A 21,566-nucleotide genomic window follows, 5' to 3' on the forward strand; every position below is an offset into this window, starting at 1 on the left:
ACTACATCCACAGATTTACCTGACTTCCTGTCACAATATGCACTGTTACAGTAAAAATGACACTGGCAGGGAAGGGGTTAACTTTATTAGTGATCAAGGGGTTAGGTGTGTCCCTAGGGGCGTGGTTCTAACTGTCAAGGGGCATGGCTTGTGATGTAACCACAGAGACATACGGATCGTATCAGCTCTGCAGTTGCATCAGGGAGAATGATATCAGCTTTACATCAACCGGCTGCCTTTCTCCCTCTCCAGTGGGAGATTGCGAGTGGCTGGTGGACATCGGAGCCGCCGGTCACTCGCGCGGGGATGGCCATGAATGAGCGGGGGCGGGAGCGCACCTCCAACGGCTCGCCCCCTACAGGCTCCTGGGCGAGCGACGTGTACTACGTCGGTTTGCCCAGGAGAGGCTGACTGCCGCAGTAAATATACTGTGGGCAGTTGGCAAGTGGTTAAGCCCCGGGATAAATTGAGGATTTCCCAGGATAGGAAATAAAGACGAATCTGCTGTCATAAGCATGTTTGAGAGCCTATCCGTATCAGGGGATGTAACTTTAAAACCTTCGGCAAAGATTGGTAGCACCATAATGCACTCTTTAAGGAAATTTCAGTTTGGGCCTGTTCTATCTGGGCCCATAATTTAGACCCCGAATGTCGGCACCAATCCAGAATCCTACTCATATGCGTAGCTTGATGGTATTTCCGAATATCTGGGAGAGCAAGGCCTCCCATTTGTTTTGGTAAGGTAAGTTGTTTCCTTGAAATCCGTGGTCGTTTAAAAGCCCATATAAAGTTGACAAACAAAGAATGGACTATTTTAATGTAACTATTAGGGATCTTAATAGGTAGCGCCCTCAGTAAATACAGAGGTTTTGGTAAAATACTAATTTTCAGCAAATTGCATCTGCCAAACCATGAATGAAGTTTACTTTGTGCCATGGTTCTAATAAGGACCGGGTGGTAGCTAATAATGGTGGAAAATTAAGGTCATGAATAGTGTTGAGCGAACACGGACTGTATTATTCGTGTTCGTACCGAATAATTGGATTTTTTTTACCCGAACACGGACACGGACACTTTACTGTATGTTCGGGTAAAAATCCGTGTTCGGTCGTTTTATTTCCGGGTTTTGCATGCTTTGGCGCTCTTTTCATGGCGGGCTTTCAACAGCCAATCAACAATCGTTTAACTGGTGTGCCTTAAGCCATCCCAGCCATGCCTGCAAATGTCTTAGTAGCTGTGATTGGCCGTCTGAAGCATGTGACCAAGTCTTTATAAGTTCGAGGCAGCCGCCGCAGCAGCGTCATTCTGCTGCTTAGCTAAGGGACAGAGCACACATCAATGTGCTGGCTGCTGATTAGGGACAGATAGGCAGGAAAAAACCATTTGTGTCCGGATAGAATTGAGGGACAGGTCGGAGTGTTTAGGCAGGGCGAGTTGTAGGCATTTTAGGGATAGAGTCTGCTGAATTATAGGGTCAGTGTCTTCTACAAACTACAATCGATATTGCTGTGTGGGGGGTGGGGTGAATCTGCACTCAATCCTGATCTACGATCTCTTCTCAATCCTGTTAGGGACAGAGTCTGCTGAATTTTAGGGAAACTGTGTTCTACAAACTACAATCGATATTGCTGTGTGGTGTGGGATTGGAGATAGGCAGGTGTCAGTGATCCACATCCATTTTTCTGTGTGTGAGCTGCAGTGAACACAATCTTTTTGGGCTGCAGTGAACACAATCTTTTTGGGCTGCAGTGAACACAATCTTTTTGGGCTGCAGTGAACACAATCTTTTTGGGCTGCAGTGAACACAATCTTTTTGGGGTGCAGTGAACAAAATCTTTTTGGGGTGCAGTGAACACAATCCTTTTTGGTGTGCAGTGAACACAATCTTTGTGGGGTGCAGTGAACAAAATCCTTTGTGGGGTGCAGTGAACACAATCTTTTTGGGGTGCAGTGAACAAAATCCTTTTTGGGGTGCAGTGAACAACATCCTTTTTGGGGTGCAGTGAACACAATCTTTTTGGGGTGCAGTGAACAAAATCCTTTGTGGGGTGCAGTGAACACAATCTTTTTGGGGTGCAGTGAACACAATCTTTTTGGGGTGGAGTGAACAACATCCTTTTTGGGGTGCAGTGAACAAAATCCTTTTTGGGGTGCAGTGAACAAAATCATTTTTGGGGTGCAGTGAACACAATCTTTTTGGGGTGCAGTGAACACAATCTTTGTGGGGTGCAGTGAACACAATCTTTTTGGGGTGGAGTGAACAACATCCTTTTTGGGGTGCAGTGAACAACATCCTTTTTGGGGTGCAGTGAACACAATCTTTTTTGGGGTGCAGTGAACACAATCTTTGTGGGGTACAGTGAACAGAATCTTTGTGGGGTGCAGTGAACACAATCTTTGGGGGGTACAGTGAACACAATCTTTTTGGGGTGCAGTGAACACAATCTTTGTGGGGTGCAGTGAACACAATCTTTTTGGGGTGGAGTGAACAAAATCATTTTTGGGGTGCAGTGAACAACATCCTTTTTGGGGTGCAGTGATCAAAATCCTTTTTGGGGTGCAGTGAACACAATCTTTTTGGGGTGCAGTGAACAAAATCCTTTGTGGGGTGCAGTGAACAGAATCTTTGTGGGGTGCAGTGAACACAATCTTTGGGGGGGTACAGTGAACACAATCTTTTTGGGGTGCAGTGAACACAATCTTTGTGGGGTACAGTGAACAGAATCTTTGTGGGGTGCAGTGAACACAATCTTTGGGGGGTACAGTGAACACAATCTTTTTGGGGTGCAGTGAACACAATCTTTGGGGGGTACAGTGAACACAATCTTTTTGGGGTGCAGTGAACACAATCTTTGTGGGGTGCAGTGAACACAATCTTTGGGGGGGTACAGTGAACACAATCTTTTTGGGGTGCAGTGAACAACATCCTTTTAGGGTGCAGTGAACACAATCTTTGTGGGGTGCAGTGAACAACATCCTTTTAGGGTGCAGTGAACACAATCTTTGTGGGGTACAGTGAACAGAATCTTTGTGGGGTGCAGTGAACACAATCTTTGGGGGGTACAGTGAACACAATCTTTGTGAGGTGCAGTGAACACAATCTTTGTGGGGTGCAGTGAACACAATCATTGTGGGGTGCAGTGAACTCAATCTTTGTGGGGTACAGTGAACACAATCTCATACTTCTGAAGATTTGAGGGTGCTGCCTGTTCCATACTCCCCCTACTCCTCATCTAGCCTTTTAGGGGTACAAACAATAGTAATTGGGGCCTAGTGTGGTTGTGTACGTGTGATATACATACACTTTTTTTGGATCATATTTTCTATTCCGCTATTTAATCAAAAACCTTTGGGGATCAGTTAAATTGGGGGATAGTCTGTGTTGGTACGTGTGAGAGAGATCCACCTTTCCAAGTTGTTGGGGTTCATCTCATACTTCTGAAGGTTTGAGGGTGCTGCCTGTTCCATACCCCCCCTACTCCTAGCCTTTTAGGGGTACAAACAATAGTAATTGGGGCCTAGTGTGGTTGTGTACGTGTGATATACATACACTTTTTTTGGATCATATTTTCTATTCCGCTATTTAATCAAAAACCTTTGGGGATCAGTTAAATTGGGGGATAGTCTGTGTTGGTACGTGTGAGAGAGATCCACCTTTCCAAGTTGTTGGGGTTCATCTCTTACTTCTGAAGGTTTGAGGGTGCTGCCTGTTCCATACTCCCCCTACTCCTCATCTAGCCTTTTAGGGGTACAAACAATAGTAATTGGGGCCCAGTGTGGTTGTGTACGTGTGATATACATACACTTTTTTTGGATCATATTTTCTATTCCGCTATTTAATCAAAAACCTTTGGGGATCAGTTAAATTGGGGGATAGTCTGTGTTGGTACGTGTGAGAGAGATCCACCTTTCCAAGTTGTTGGGGTTCATCTCTTACTTCTGAAGGTTTGAGGGTGCTGCCTGTTCCATACTCCCCCTACTCCTCATCTAGCCTTTTAGGGGTACAAACAATAGCAATTGGGGCCCAGTGTGGTTGTGTACGTGTGATATACATACACTTTTTTTGGATCATATTTTCTATTCCGCTATTTAATCAAAAACCTTTGGGGATCAGTTAAATTGGGGGATAGTCTGTGTTGGTACGTGTGAGAGAGATCCACCTTTCCAAGTTGTTGGGGTTCATCTCATACTTCTGAAGGTTTGAGGGTGCTGCCTGTTCCATACTCCCCCTACTCCTCATCTAGCCTTTTAGGGGTACAAACAATAGTAATTGGGGCCCAGTGTGGTTGTGTACGTGTGATATACATACACTTTTTTTGGATCATATTTTCTATTCCGCTATTTAATCAAAAACCTTTGGGGATCAGTTAAATTGGGGGATAGTCTGTGTTGGTACGTGTGAGAGAGATCCACCTTTCCAAGTTGTTGGGGTTCATCTCATACTTCTGAAGGTTTGAGGGTGCTGCCTGTTCCATACTCCCCCTACTCCTAGCCTTTTAGGGGTACAAACAATAGTAATTGGGGCCTAGTGTGGTTGTGTACGTGTGATATACATACACTTTTTTTGGATCATATTTTCTATTCCGCTATTTAATCAAAAACCTTTGGGGATCAGTTAAATTGGGGGATAGTCTGTGTTGGTACGTGTGAGAGAGATCCACCTTTCCAAGTTGTTGGGGTTCATCTCATACTTCTGAAGGTTTGAGGGTGCTGCCTGTTCCATACTCCCCCTACTCCTCATCTAGCCTTTTAGGGGTACAAACAATAGTAATTGGGGCCCAGTGTGGTTGTGTACGTGTGATATACATACACTTTTTTTGGATCATATTTTCTATTCCGCTATTTAATCAAAAACCTTTGGGGATCAGTTAAATTGGGGGATAGTCTGTGTTGGTACGTGTGAGAGAGATCCACCTTTCCAAGTTGTTGGGGTTCATCTCATACTTCTGAAGGTTTGAGGGTGCTGCCTGTTCCATACTCCCCCTACTCCTAGCCTTTTAGGGGTACAAACAATAGTAATTGGGGCCTAGTGTGGTTGTGTACGTGTGATATACATACACTTTTTTTGGATCATATTTTCTATTCCGCTATTTAATCAAAAACCTTTGGGGATCAGTTAAATTGGGGGATAGTCTGTGTTGGTACGTGTGAGAGAGATCCACCTTTCCAAGTTGTTGGGGTTCATCTCATACTTCTGAAGGTTTGAGGGTGCTGCCTGTTCCATACTCCCCCTACTCCTCATCTAGCCTTTTAGGGGTACAAACAATAGTAATTGGGGCCCAGTGTGGTTGTGTACGTGTGATATACATACACTTTTTTTGGATCATATTTTCTATTCCGCTATTTAATCAAAAACCTTTGGGGATCAGTTAAATTGGGGGATAGTCTGTGTTGGTACGTGTGAGAGAGATCCACCTTTCCAAGTTGTTGGGGTTCATCTCATACTTCTGAAGGTTTGAGGGTGCTGCCTGTTCCATACTCCCCCTACTCCTAGCCTTTTAGGGGTACAAACAATAGTAATTGGGGCCTAGTGTGGTTGTGTACGTGTGATATACATACACTTTTTTTGGATCATATTTTCTATTCCGCTATTTAATCAAAAACCTTTGGGGATCAGTTAAATTGGGGGATAGTCTGTGTTGGTACGTGTGAGAGAGATCCACCTTTCCAAGTTGTTGGGGTTCATCTCATACTTCTGAAGGTTTGAGGGTGCTGCCTGTTCCATACTCCCCCTACTCCTCATCTAGCCTTTTAGGGGTACAAACAATAGTAATTGGGGCCCAGTGTGGTTGTGTACGTGTGATATACATACACTTTTTTTGGATCATATTTTCTATTCCGCTATTTAATTTAACTGGGCCTCCATGCGAGACCTGTGTGCCTTGTTGCGCTGTTTTGAGTACTCCACCAACATGGCCAGTGGCAATGACGCCGTTCTCAGCTTAACTATCCCACTTCTATGCCTCCTTGAAAAAACAATTCGGGCGATGATGGAAGAGGATGTGGCACAGGATGAGGAGGAGGAGGAGGATGAAGAGGTAACATTTCCAAGGCTTTCAGGGCAGTCATTCGCAAGGGGCTCCGAGGGTGGGTTCCTGCACACGCAAACGCCAGGGACGCAATTGTCCAGCAGGGGCACAGTTCTGGAGGATGAGGAGGATGAGGAGGAGGAGGAGCTGGAGGAGGAGATGGAACCATGTTCACAGCAGGGTGGCACCCAGGCCAGCTCATGGCCATCACTGGTGCGTGGCTGGGGGGATACAGAGGACACGGACGATACACCTCCCACAGAGGACAGCCTTTCGTTGCCTCTGGGCAGCCTGGCACACATGAGCGATTACATGCTGCAGTGTCTCCACAACGACCGCCGAGTTGCCCACATTCTAACTTGTGCTGATTACTGGGTGGCCACGCTGCTGGATCCCCGTTACAAGGACAACGTACCGTCCTTAATTCACTCACTGGAGCGCGATCGCAAGATGCGCGAGTACAAGCGCACGCTGGTAGACGCCATGCTGCTGGCATTCCCATCTGACAGCGGGGCCACAGTGGAAGCACAAGGCAGAGGAGGAGGAGGAGGAGGTCGCCAACGCAACCAGGGCACCGCCAGCACCTCAGAAGGCAGGGTTAGCATGGCCGAAATGTGGAAAAGCTTTGTCAGCACGCCACAACAAACAGCAGCACCAGCAGCTCAGATGGAACGTCTTAGCAGGAGGCAGCATTTTACCAACATGGTGGAGCAGTATGTGTGCACACGCCTACATGTAGTGAATGACGGGTCTGCCCCCTTCAACTTCTGGGTCTCCAAATTGGGCACATGGCCTGAGCTTGCCCTTTACGCCTTGGAGGTGCTGGCGTGCCCTGCAGCCAGTGTATTATCTGAACGGGTATTTAGCACGGCTGGGGGCGTTATAACAGACAAGCGCAGCCGCCTGTCCAGAGACAATGTGGACAAGCTCACGTTCATTAAAATGAACCAGGCATGGATCCCACGGGACTTTTCCGTACCTTATGCAGAATAGCAATGGATACCGACCTTACCCACCCATTGTTCCATTTTTGCTCTTTCTCACTCTTTTGGGGTGTACCCTCATTTAAAATTTTTGAAAAGAAGCAGTGTTGGCTACCTCGTCCTCCTCCTCAGGGCCAGATTAATGTAGGGGCTATTGGAGCTGCAGCTCCAGGCCCCTACCTTTTATATAGGCCCCGGGTTGGCCATATTCACTGTTACCGCTCTTCTGTCACTTGTAAACACAGAAGTCTGGCTTCTATGCTCGTTTCCCCAGGCAGCACCCTCAGAACCTCCCCACACAGCGTGAAGGCCGGACAAGGAGGGACAGTTGGCGATGCATGGATGTGTTTATGGGCTTCAGAGACAGCATCCCATGTTGAATTAGGCATGCATGGCTGCACCCTTCCTCCTCTGGGTGCATGGCAAGGCACGGCCCTTAAGGCCCTTCAAAATCCTCAGCACCAAGCCCATGATGCTGTTAATCCGGCCCTGGTCCTCCTCCACCGCCGCTTCCACCTACACCGCCCATAGGTGTGCGCAGCCTATTGCATTAAGGTGTGCACCCCAAAGTTGAAATACACATGCATGTGTTTGCCAGCAGGGAGAGTAATGTATCGGGGCCATGTACCTGTAGGCAAGGAGAAATAGAGCAGAGCAGGTCCCAGGGAGATCTTTCCCATCTCCTCACTGGCAATGCTATGTGCCCTAGGTGATTAGGGTGTGCCCAGGCACACCCAGCACACCCTGTGCGCACGCCTATGTCACCGCCACATCCACCACCACCTCAACCTCCCTCCTACTCCATATGGGCCTCGTCCTTCAGAGATGAAGAAGAACATTGTTTTATTTTTCTGTTTTTTTTTGTTGTTTTAAGTTATTTCCCTATCCACATTTGTTTGCAGAGCACTTGCCATGCTCTTAATTACGTTTTGCTGCCATTTGCAGCACTCTAGCCCTTTCCTTTGGTGTTTTAGAGCCATTTTAGTGCCTTAAAGTTCGGGTCCCCATTGACTTCAATGGGGTTCGGTGTCCGGGAAAAGTTCGGTAAAAGTCCGGGACACGGACCCGGACTTTTTTTTAAAGTTCGGCCGAACCCGTCGAACACGGACATCTAGGTGTCCGCTCAACCCTAGTCATGAACCCTAGACATTTTAGCTGGAATAAACGTTCCCAGGTATTTCAACGCCTGGTCCCTCCATCTAAACCTGAAGCAAGATCTCAGGGCGGCCAGGCGGGGTGCGGTAATTCCCACTCCTATAGCTTCTGACTTCCCAAAGTTAATCTCTAGGTTCGATAGAGATCCATAACGATCAAATTCACGCAGTAAATTCGGCAAAGAAATCGCCGGGTTTATCAATGAAAATAGCAAATCATCTGCATAAGCAGAAATCTTGTATTGATCTTTTCCTACCAAGATCCCCTGGATATCTGGATTTAGTCTTACCATACATAGAAGCGGCTCCAAAGAAAGGCAAAAAGAAGGGGGGATAACGGGCATCCCTGCCTTGTTCCATTTTAAACAGAGAAGACTTCCCACAGGACCCCGTTCGCCTTTACTCGGGCTGTCGGGTTAGAGTAGACTTTAGCTATACACTGTAGCATAGAGTCGTCCAAACCCACATATTTAAGCACCGAGAACATAAAGGACCAGTCTACCCGGTCGAAAGCCTTCTCTGCATCAGTACTCAAAAAAACACACGGGATGCCGGTAGAATTTACAATATGGATTAGATTGAGGACTTTTGTGGTATTATCTCTAGCCTCTCTAGATGTAATAAAGCCCACTTGATCTAAATGTATTAAGTCTGGTAGATAAGGGGGGCAATAATATTTGTCAGCAATATCTCTCAGGAAATGTATGAAGATGAATGGTTTGACTTTTCAGATTGCTAGAATATTGCAGGAGTGTCTCATAGACCCTTGCTAGATAGTGAGGTGGGGTGGGGTTTGTTGTTGGTAAGTGCCTGTATTCCATTGTTCTATTGTTTCTGTCTGCCTTAAGATAAACCTATTATGGGATGTATATGTGTATGTGGATTTTCTGCTAAGGGGCAGGGGGGGGGGGGGGTTGTTCCACAGTGTATATGTTTTTGTGCATGTGTTTGAATAAGCAGCTTCAGTTCTACTTCAATCTAGAGTCCTGTCTCTTATTGGGGGAATCTGCTACAAGGGATTGCTATGCTCTTCATACTCCCTTCAATAATCACTAAGCTCTTGTAAGAGTTTGTTCCTGTTCCTGCTTCATCTCTGGGGAAAGGGGGGTTCACCCACTGGAACCTGGAGCCTTGTCGTAGGTCCAGGGTGGGTAGGAGACGGCGAGACCCCAACCAAGCTGTGTCGGTTCGTGGGCTCTGAGGTGGTTATGGTGTCTGGTGGAGTGCTTCTCTGAAACGCCTTTGGAGGCGGCTTATGGTAGAGAAATTAACATTCAATTCACGGGCAACAGCTCTGGTGGACATTCCTGCAGTCAGCATGCCAATTGCACCCTCCCTCAAAACTTGCGACATCTGTGGCATTGTGCTGTGTGATAAAATTGCACATTTTAGAGTGGCCTTTTATTGTGGTCAGCCTAAGGCACACCTGTGCAATAATCATGCTGTCTAATCAGCATCTTGATATGTCACACCTGTGAGCAGTGGCGTAGCGTGGGTTGTCAGCACCCGGGGCAAGGCAAGTAATTTGCGCCCCCTAACCCGCGGGATTTTAGCACTCGAGTCTCTTCCACTAGATTAGTTAAAGAAACCCTTACCCCCTAAGCACATGTATTATTGTTATGAAAATACTGATGTAATTAAAGTAAAATGCATCTAAATACAAGTTTGAATGACCAGCGTGCCCCTTTCAATGCAGAATGACCAGCGTGCCCCCTTTCAATGCAGACAGACCAGCGTGCCCCCCTTCAATTCAGAGAGACTTACCTGCAGCGGCGGCTTCTCCTCAGTTCCCCGCATCTCCTTGAGTCCTCCCTCCTCCTCCTCGGCCAATGGCATGCTTTTGCCTTTCGGCCAATCAGGAAGCGGGTCTCGGACCCTCTTCCTGATTGGCCAGCAGGAGGATCCGTGTGACAATAGCGAATTTTCATTCGCTATTGTCACACAAATGGGTGGGCTAGGGTGCTCTGTTCTGCCCCCCGGGTCCACCCTTTTTTGAAGCCTATTAGAGCCTCTGGCTCTAATCAGGTCATTAAAAAAAAAACCCCACTCTGTGACAGCGCCAGGCTGCTGACTCACTCGCTGCTAAACTGACTGAGCAATGAGGAGAGGCGGCATAGGCGGTGCTTGGCTTGCAACGCCACCCACCCTACACCAATGGACAGGTGAGGCAAAGTCCAGCCCCGCCCCGAGCCGACCCGACCCGACCCACCCTTTTTCAGCCATAGGGAGCCCGCACTGGACATCTCCCAGCCTAAAGATGGAGGAACCCGAAGAGAGTGTCTGTCTGACTCTGACATACACAGTTCACACAGAGTGACACTGCGGATGCGCCCCACCAGATGTTGCGCCCGGTGCGGCCGGCCCCCCCTGCACCCCCCACGCTACGCCACTGCCTGTGAGGTGGATGGATTATCTCGGAAAAGGAGAAGTGATCACTAACACAGATTTAGACAGATTTGTGAACAATATTTGAGAAATCGGCCCTTTGTGTACATAGAAAAAGTCTTAGAACTTTGAGTTCAGCTCATGAAAAATGGGGGCAAAAACAAAAGTGTTGCATTTTATAATTTTGTTCATTGTAATAAGACATAAAGTGCAAAAGTGACAATATTAACCACTTGCCGACCGGGCCATAGGCGAATGACGGCTACAGAGCGGTCGGCTTATTCTGGGAGGGCGTACAATGATGTCTCCCCAGAATCGCGCTTCCCGCCCACCCCCTGGGGCGCGCATACAGAAGTTTCCATGCTGGCCCATCACGGATCATGGTAAAGGGCCAATGACAGTGGCCCATTACCATGTGATCACTCCAATGACGGAGCGATCGCTTGTCAACAAACCGTCGCATGTCCGTTTAATTTCTCTCCTCTCCTCGCATGCTGTACAAAGTGATCGGTATAGTGTGCGAGGAGAGGAGAGAAACAGAAGCTGCACTCATCCTCTGCCTCCTCCATATCTGAATTATGCCCATCCTTGCCACATTTATGCTACATCCATGCCACATTTATGCCTCATCCGTGCCTCATCCATGGCTCATCCGTGCCACATCCATGCCTCATCCGTGCCCACCCATGCCACCCCAGTGCTCATCTGTGGCTCATCCATGTCACATCAGTGCTAATCCATGACACATCAGTGCTAATACGTGGCAGGTCAGTGCTCATCCGTGCCACATCCATGCCACTTAGTGCTCATCAATGCCATGTCAGTACTCATTCGTGCCACATCCATGCCACGTCAGTGCTCATTTGTGCCACATCCATGCCACGTCAGTGCTTATCCGTGCCACATATATCCCATGACAGTACTCATCCATACCACATCCATGCCATGTTGGTGGTCATCCGTGCCTCATCCATGCCATGTCAGTGCTCATCCATGCTACATCAATGCACATCAGTGCTCATCCCTGCCACATCAGTGCTCATCCGTGCCACATCCATGCCACGTCAATGCTCATCTGTGCCACATCGATGCCACCTCAGTGCTCATCCACGCTCATCTGTGCCACATCAATGCCACATCCATGCCACATCAGTGCTCAACAGTGCCACATCAGTGCTCATCAGTGCCATATCCGTGCCACATTAGTGCTCTTTCATGCCACAAACATGCCACGTCAGTGCTCATCCATGCCATATCAGTGCTCATCCGTGCCTCATCCATGCCATGTCAGTACTCGGCGGGTGTGGAGATGCGACTCGGTGTACATCTTGTGATATGTATGCGTTCCTCGGTCATGCGATCGAGGGCGAATACAAATGCGCAAAATGTAAGCACGTTGCTTCCCTGGAAGCTCAGGTCCTGAATCTAGGGAAACAGCTGGCAACACTGAGACGAATGTCCATACCGGAGGAGAGCCAGGATCGTACCAGTCAGGTGCAGGCAGGGGTCTGCACAGAGGTGGGCAGAGTATTGGAGGTGCAGGCATCAGAGCAGAGTAGAGGGGTGTCAGTTAGGAGGGGTAGAAGGGAACAAGGCAAGGAGGCTGATCCTGGGCTGGAGCACCCCAATAGATACGCCCCGTTGTGTGATGTTGGGGAAACCAGTCAGGGACCAGCATTGCTGGAGCAGAGGGACGCCCCTAGCTGCCAGGGGAAGAACTCCTCCAGTGAGGCCGGGAGAAAGGGAAAGGAAAGACAGGTGCTGGTGGTAGGGGACTCAATTATTAGAAGGGCAGACAGTGTAATCTGTGACATAGACCGTGTGCGCCGAACAGTCTGTTGTTTGCCGGGCGCTCGGGTTCGGCACATCGCGGATCGGGTGGACAGATTACTGGGTGGGGCTGGGGAAGACCCAGCTGTCATGGTACACGTGGGTACCAATGACATAGGCAGAGGAAGACGGAGAGTCCTAAACGATTTCAGGGACTTAGGCGCTAAGTTGAGGAGTAGGACCTCCAAGGTAGTATTTTCCGAAATACTACCTGTACCTCGAGCCACACCAGAGAGGCAGCGGGAGATTAGGGAAGTTAACGAGTGGCTGAGGAGCTGGTGTAGTAAGGAGGGTTTTGGGTTCCTGGGGAACTGGGCCGACTTCTCAGTCGGTCACCGGCTCTTTGGTAGGGACGGATTGCACCTAAATGGGGTGGGTGCAGCCGTACTGGGTGAGAAGATGGCCAAAAAGTTAGAGGGGCTTTTAAACTAGCCAGTGGAAAGCAAGTTTCAGAGGGCAGAAATGGGGGCATTAGCGGTAGGGTGTTCGGAGCTCCTAAACCCAGGGTGGGTACAGGGAAAAATCAAGAGAGCAGCCTAAAAACATCAAATAAGGATAAATATAACCGATCAAAATTACGAGGTTTGTATACCAATGCCAGAAGCCTGGCCAACAAGATGGGAGAGCTGGAGCTACTGATGTTTGAGGACGACTTAGATTTTGTGGGGATAACTGAGACTTGGTTTGACAGCTCTCATGACTGGATGGTGACCATTCAGGGGTATTCCCTTTATCGCAGAGATAGAGAAGGTAAAAAGGGGGGAGGGGTATGTCTGTATATTAAGAACAGTATACAGGTAAATATGAGGGATGATATTAATAATGGAGCTAAGGACGAGGCAGAATCCCTATGGGTAGAGCTTCAAAGAGAAGGCACGGTGGGGAAGGTAATATTGGGCATATGCTATAGGCCCCCCAACCAGAGGGAGGAGGGTGAGGCGGACCTCATGTTACAGATAGGATTTGCAGCAAGGATGGAAATGTCATTATAATGGGGGACTTTAATTATCTGGATATAGACTGGGCAGAAGGAACCGCGCATTCAGCCAAGGCTAGGCAGTTCCTAAATGTTTTGCAGGACAATTTCATGGGTCAGATGGTGAATGCACCGACAAGAAACAATGCGGTACTTGACCTACTGATTACCAACAATACAGACCTGCTCACGGATATAGAAATACGGAAAAACTTAGGGAACAGTGACCATAGGTCAATTGGTTTCAGTATTAATTACAGTAATAGGAAACACAAGGGTAATATAAGGACACTGAATTTCAAAAGAGAAAATTTCCCTAAACTGCGCTCGCTGCTAGGAAATATCGAATGGGATAGAACCCTGGGAACAAAGAACACGGAGGAAAAATGGGAGTGCTTCAAGAGCATACTTAACAAGGGGGTGGGCCAGTGCATCCCACAGGGAAATAAATTTAAAAGAGCAAAACTAAACCCTGGGTGGATTAATTCCAACATAAAAATGTATATTAGAGCTAAAGAAAAGGCCTTCAAAAAATACAAGGCTGAGGGGTCATTGACAGCATTTAAGCATTACAAAGAGTGTAATAAGAAATGTAAAGATGAAATCAGGGCGGCTAAGATAGAACACGAGAGACATATAGCGGAGGAGAGTAAAAAGAACCCCAAGAAGTTCTTTAAGTATATAAACAGTAGGAAAGTGAGGCCAGAGCACATTGGCCCCATAAAATATGATAAAGGTAATATGGCCACTGAGGACAGAGAAAAGGCGGAAGTGTTAAATAATTTCTTTTCTTCAGTCTTCACAAAGGAATCGGGGGGCTACACGAACCCAGCTTGTAAGGCCGAATTAAATAATACACCTCAGGAAGTGCCGCCATGGCTAACAGAGGATAGACTTAGAGCTAAACTAGAGAAACTTAACATAAATAAATCCCCGGGACCGGATGGCTTGCACCCGAGGGTTCTTAATGAGCTCAGCCAGGTGATTGCCAGACCGTTATTCTTGATCTTTAAGGATAGTTTACAGACGGGTATGGTGCCAGCTGATTGGAAAAAAGCCAACGTGGTACCAATATTTAAAAAGGGGCCGAGATGTATCCCGGGTAACTATAGGCCGGTCAGCCTAACATCAGTAGTCTGCAAGATTTTGGAGGGGATGTTAAGGGACTACATACAAGACTTTAGTAATGAAAACGGTATTATAAGTAGTAATCAGCACGGATTCATGAAAAATCATTCTTGCCAAACCAATCTATTAACCTTCTACGATGAAGTGAGCTGCCACCTAGATAAAGGTAAGCCTGTGGATGTGGTGTATCTGGACTTTGCAAAGGCCTTTGACACCGTTCCCCACAAACGCTTACTGTACAAACTAAGGAAGGTAGGTATGGACCATAAGGTGAGTACCTGGATAGAGAACTGGCTCCAGGAGAGAGTCCAGAGGGTGATGATTAATGGGGAGTACTCGGATTGGGCGGGTGTGGAAAGTGGGGTCCCCCAGGGTTCTGTCCTGGGACCAATCCTGTTTAATTTATTCATAAATAATCTAGAGGAGGGGATATCAAGTACAATCTCTGTATTTTGCGGATGATACTAAACTAAGCATGCCAATATCTTCTATGCAGGATGTGGAAACCTTACAAGCGGACCTGAACAAAATAATGGGGTGGGCAACTACATGGCAGATGAGATTTAATGTTGAAAAATGTAAAGTAATGCACTTGGGGGCCAGAAACCAGAAAGCAAGCTACTCACTAGGGGGGGAACCTCTGGGTGAGTCTAGGATGGAAAAGGACCTGGGGGTACTGGTAGACAACAGGCTTGGCAGTGGCATGCAATGCCAAGCCGCTGCAAGCAAAGCCAATAGAATACTGGGTTGTATAAAAAAGGGGATTCACTCCAGAAATAAAGAGATTATTTTCCCGCTCTACTGTCCAGTTCTGGGCACCGGTCCTCAGAAAGGATGTGCTGGAACTGGAGAAAGTCCAGAGAAGGGCAACAAAAATAATTAGGGGAATGGAGGACATCAGCTATGAGGAAAGACTACAAGCACTGAACCTATTCTCTCTGGAGAAGATACGATTGAGGGGGGATATGATATCAATGTACAAATACGGAACTGGCGACCCTAGCATAAGGAACAAACTATTCAGAGAAAGGAAATACAATAAGACACGTGGCCACTCACTAAAACTTGAGGAAAGGCGGTTTAACCTTAAAGTGCGTAGGGGGTTCTTCACTGTAAGAGCGGTAAGGATGTGGAATTCTCTTCCACAAGCAGTCGTATCAGCAGGGAGCATTGATAGTTTCAAAAAACTATTACATGGACACCTTAAAGACCACAACATACAGGGGTATACAATGTACGGTTAAAAGCAAACACACACATACATCATAGGTTGAACTGGATGGACTGATGTCTTTTTTCAACCTCACTAACTATGTAACTATGTAACTATGTAACTCATCAGTGCCACATCCATGCCACGTCCATGCCATGTCAGTGCTCATCCATGCCACATCCATGCCACGTCAGTGCTCTTCCGTGCCACATCAGTGCTCATTGGTGCCACATCATTGTTCATCTGTGCCACATCTGTGCCACATCATTGCTCATCCGTGCCACATCATTGCTCATCTGTGCCACATCCGTGCCACATCAGTGCTCATCCATGCCACATCAGTGCTCATCCATCCCACATCAGTGCTCATCCATCCCACATCAGTGCTCATCCGTGCCACTACAGTGCTTATCAGTGCCCTATAGTGCCTCACATAATTGTAATGGGAAGTCAGGAAATGACGGTGCCTCCCGGCATGTTGGGCCTCTGTATGTGGCCAGGCTGTGTAAAAGTGTCACATATGTGGTATGGCCATACTCAATGTATTTTGGGGTGTAATTGCAAGTATGCATATACTGTGTGTGAGAAATATCTTATAACTGGACAACTTTGTGTAAAAAAAAGTGTGTTTTCATTTTCTTTCCACATTTTCTAAAAACTTGAGGAAAAAAAATGACATGTTCAAAAGATGTATTATGCCTCCTAAAATTATGTGTTGGGGTGTTTGCTTTCCAAAATGGGGTCATTTTATGGGCATTTCCATTGTCCTGGTGCTCCAGGGCCTTCAAAAGGGTGATAGATTGTCAGGAAATTATATGTGTAATTTATTCTCCTAGAACACCTGGAGGTGCTACTTGGACGTTGGGCCTCTGTATGTGGTCAGGCTGTGGAAAAGTCTCAGACATGTGGTATCGCCATACTCAGGAGGAGTAGCAGAATGTATTTTGGGGTGTAGTTGCAAGTATGCCTATACAGTGTGTGAGAAATAACTTGGTAATATGACCATTTTGTGAAAAAAGAAAAAAACAATCTTCATTTTGCAAAGATTCGTGGAAAAAAATTCCAACTTCAAAAAACTCACCATGCCTCTTACTAAATACATTGGAATGTCTACTTTCCAAAAAGGGGTCATTTGGGGGGTATTTGTACTTTACTGGCTTGTTAGGGTCTTGAGAAATGAGATAGGACGTCAGTACATCAGTAGAGATGTACCGAACTGTTCGCCGGCGAACTTAGCATGTTCGCGTTCGCCGCTGCGGGCGAACATATGCGATGTTCGGTCCGCCCCCTATAATACATCATTGAGGCAAACTTTGACCCTAAACTTCACAGTCAGCAGGCACATTTCCAGCCAATCAGCATACCTCCCTCCCACACTGTCACGTACCTGATCCGAAGCTGGAGTGTAGAGAGGGCTCCCCCTTGCGGCTAGGTGCAGAGCACCCCTGGAAGTGGGACAGGGAGTGCTGTGCCCAAAGGAGCACGGGTTGCCGGTTGGGATGACCAGATGGAAGCAGGAACAGAGCTTGTTGTGAAGTTCCAAGCAGGTCCGGAACACTTTGGCAAGCCGGGCAGTAGCAAGGTGCAATGAGAACAGACTGGGAGAATGCTGGAGAGAAGTCAGGAGCCAAGCCGGGGTCAAGTATTGGAGAAGACAAGCAGGAATCCAAGAGAAAGCCAAGGGGTCAGGAGCCAGGAGAAACAACGTCAAACAGTCCGGGTCGGCAACAGGAAATCACGATCAGCAGGTTTACAGGGCACAGGGAACACGGGAGGCTGTTGATCATCCAGCAACTAGTTGTTGTGATTGCTGGCTTTAAATAGGCCGTTTGGCGCCAAGCGCCATTATGCACTAGCGTGCGCGCATGCGCATTGGCGCACGCACATTCCGGACTGCGTTTGCCCGAGACTGGGCGCGCATGCGCATTCGCGCCAATGCGCAAATTCGCTGATTGGCCAAGATGTTGGTAGTACCCTGACAGTGCCCCCCCCCCCGAGGGGCAGCCTCGGGATGCCCAAGTAAGATCGCTTTTCAGGGAATCTGTTGAAGAATTCTCGCAGGAGTCTGGGAGCGTGTATGTTTTTCGCTGGTTCCCACGAACTTTCCTCTGGTGCATAGCCTTTCCATTTTATTAGATACTGGACTTGCCTTCCTCTTTTCCGGCAATCCATGATGGATTCAACCTCGTACTCAGTTTCTCCATCTACCGTAACAGGAGGTGGAGGCAAGTCATCTCTTCCAGAAAAGGGGCCAGGATTTGCAGGCTTCAGCAGAGAAACGTGGAAGACTGGGTGAATCCTGTATGTGTTTGGAAGACAGAGTTCAAAGGCCACGGGATTGATCATCCTTTTGATCGGAAAGGTGCCAGTGAACTTCGGACCCAGCTTTTTGGATGGGCAGGACAACTTAAGGTTAACTGTGGAGAGCCACACCTTGTCTCCTACCTTCAGAGCTGGACTGTCCTTCTTCCTCTTGTCATAGAATTCTTTGTAATCCATTTGTGCTTTTTGCAAGGTTTTCTGTAAGAGTAGGAAGTTTTCTTGTATGAGAGCTACCCTGTCTTGGACGGCAGGTACCGTAGCTTCGGGCATAGGTGTAGGCAAAGAAGATGGGTGGAATCCATAGTTCGCCCAGAATGGCGACTGATGAGTGGAGGCATGGATGGAATTGTTATATGCGAATTCTGCACACGGAAGTAAGGCTGCCCAGTTGTCCTGGGAAAAGGTGGAAAAGCAGCGGAGGTATTGCTCCAAGGTCTGGTTAGTCCTTTCAGTTTGGCCGTTAGTTTGAGGGTGGTAGGCTGAAGACAAACAGACCTGGATGTTCAAGACCTTACAGAGGGCCCTCCAGAATCTGGAGGTAAATTGTACCCCACGATCGGACACGATGCTGCTGGGTAGGCCATGTAGCCTTAAGATTTCCTTCACAAAGGTGTGTGCTGTGTCCATGGCCGAAGGAGTACCTATCATGGGCAAAAAGTGGGCTATTTTTGATAGGCGATCCACCACCACCATGATTGTTGAGAATCCATCTGAAGGGGGTAGCTCTACTATGAAGTCCATAGACAACATTTCCCATGGCCGACTTGGGACAGGAAGTGGTCTTAGTAGACCCCAGGCTTGGACGTGGCTGCCCTTGTTACGAAGGCAGGTTGTACAGGAGCTCACATAATTTTGACAGTCTTGCCTTAAGTTTGGCCACCAATAGGCTCGTTGGATTAGTTCCAGAGTTTTGAGGACCCCGAAGTGGCCAGCTAGTTGATGATCATGGCAAGTTTTAAAGACTGCGAGTCTGGTTTCCTGAGGCACAAAGATCTTATCCTTGTGCCAAAAAAGTTTTCCTCGTTTCTCGAGTGAAGGGATCTCAGGAACGGAACATTGGGCAGAGGCTGATTCCAGGGTAGACCTAAGATCTGGTTGCATTAGGAGAAAATTTTGAGAGGACAGGATAGTGCTGGGAGTGGCATCCACCGGGGTTTCAGGGAACATCCGTGAGAGAGCGTCTGCCTTCCCGTTCTTGGAGCCCGGACGGTAGGTAAGATGAAAATTGAATCTTGAGAAAAATAATGCCCATCTGGCTTGTCGAGGTCTCAAACGTTTGGCCGATCTGAGATATTCAAGATTTTTGTGGTCGGTGAATATCATTATCGGATGTGCTGCACCTTCTAACAGATACCGCCATTCTTCAAAAGCAGCCTTAATGGCCAGCAGTTCCCGATCACCCACATCGTAATTCCTTTCAGGTTGGCTGAGCTTCCGGGAGAAAAAAGCAACTGGGTGAAGCATCGCCTTGGGTCCTTGGCGTTGGGAGAGAACTGCTCCTGTGGCCACTTCCGAAGCATTGACCTCTAGGACGTAAGGCAAGGCTGGATCTGGATGTTGTAACACAGGGGCACAGGTAAACAGGGCTTTGAGCTTGTCAAATGCCATCTGAGCTGCTGAGGACCATTGAAAACGGGTGTGTTGCCGGGTCATTTGGGTAATGGGAGCAATGATGCGAGAAAAGTCTTTGATGAATCTCCGGTAGAAGTTTGCAAAACCCACAAACCTTTGGATGCCTTTCTTGTCTGTGGGGGCAGGCCACTCCAGGATGGCAGATACTTTTTGAGGATCCATTGCCACTCCATCTGTTGAGATGATCAAGCCCAGGAATTGTATAGACGATTTTTCTAATTCGCACTTTTCTGATTTTGCATAAAGTCCGTGTTTCCTGAGAGTAGCCAGTACCTTCCTTACGTGCATTCTGTGCAGTTCCAAGGTGGCAGAAAAAATTAGGATATCATCCAAGTAAACAATGAGAAAATTGTCCAAAAATTCTCTGAAGATATCATTCACTAGGTGTTGAAAAGTGGCCGGGGCATTACACAGCCCGAAGGGCATGACAAGGTATTCGTAGTGCCTGAAGCGGGTTCGAAAGGCAGTTTTCCACTCGTCACCCTCGCGGATCCGTACCAGGTTGTAGGCCCCTCGCAAGTCTAGTTTGGTGAAAACTCGGGCGGTACGGAACCTTTGAAAGAGTTCGGGAACGAGGGGAAGAGGGTACCGATTTTTAATGGTAATTTTATTTAGGTCCCTGTAATCCTCACATGGCCTGAGAGTGTGATCCTTCTTCTCCACAAAGAAGATCCCAGCTCCTGCCGGGGAAGAAGAAGGACGAATAAATCCCTTCTTGAGGTTCTCATCAATATATTGACGTAAGGCTTCAAGTTCTGTTTCTGAAAGTGGAAAGATACGCCCAAAGGGAATTTCTGCACCGGGCAACAGTTCAATTGGGCAATCATAGGGACGGTGAGGTGGTAGTGCGTCCGCTCTTTTCTTGTCAAAGACATCCAGAAAGTCGTGATAGACCAAAGGGACCTCTTGGCTGGCATTAGAGACCGGCTGAATGGAGAGACAGCTTGTAGACTGCGGGGTTCCAGATGGCATACAGTGTTGGAGGCAGTACATTGATTTAAAGGAAACCTCCCCCTTGAGCCAGTCTATCTGTGGGTTATGTGCCCGTAACCAAGGAATTCCCAAAATTATGGGAAACATGGGTGAAGGAAGAACATCAAAGTGAAGAAATTCCTGATGGTTGGGGCCAGTTGTGGAAAGGATAGGTAGGGTCTCCTGGGTAATGGGCCCTGATCTGGGCGTGGTGCCATCTGCAAGGTGGATCTCATGTTTGTGGCCTTTAGTCTGAAGCGGGATATGAAGGGCCTTTGCTAGAGAGATATCCAGGAAGCAACTGCAGGCTCCGGAGTCAATGATGGCTGGCAGCTTGACTTCCCCTTCCGAAACCTGCAATGACACAGAGAGGACTAGGTGAGTTGGGGAAGGTCCCGGAATCTGGAGATGCATGCAGCTGGGAGAAGGAGACTTACTTGGTCTCACCGGGCAGTTGCGAAGGAAGTGTCCATCTCCTCCACAGTAAAGGCACAGGTTTGCTTGCCGGCGATGAAGTCGTTCAGCAGGAGTTAAAGCTGTGCGGACCGCCCCAATCTGCATCGGTTCGTCAGGAGGAATTGGACTGGCTGCGGTGGGCAGCGGTGCCGGAGTTTGCGGAACTTTGGGCAACATCCAAGATGGCTGAAAGAATTGTGCACGTTCCGACCGACGCTCCCGTAAACGTCTGTCCAGCTGAATTGAAAGCTGAATGAGATCTTCTAATGTGGTGGGGGTCTCTGTTCTTGCTAGCTCATCCTTAAGGGTCTCGGATATGCCTAGCCGATACTGATATTTGAGGGCGGCCTCATTCCAACCCGTGTCTGCAGCCCATCTACGAAAGTCCACGGTATAGTCCTCCACAGGGCGTCGGCCTTGCTGTAACTTGTGGAGGGTTGCCTTGGCAGTGGCCGTGCGTTGCGGTTCATCATACAATTGACCCAT

The sequence above is a fragment of the Pelophylax lessonae genome (assembly GCF_965119305.1).
Source record: "Pelophylax lessonae genome assembly, chromosome: 5".
Lineage (NCBI taxonomy): Eukaryota > Metazoa > Chordata > Amphibia > Anura > Ranidae > Pelophylax > Pelophylax lessonae.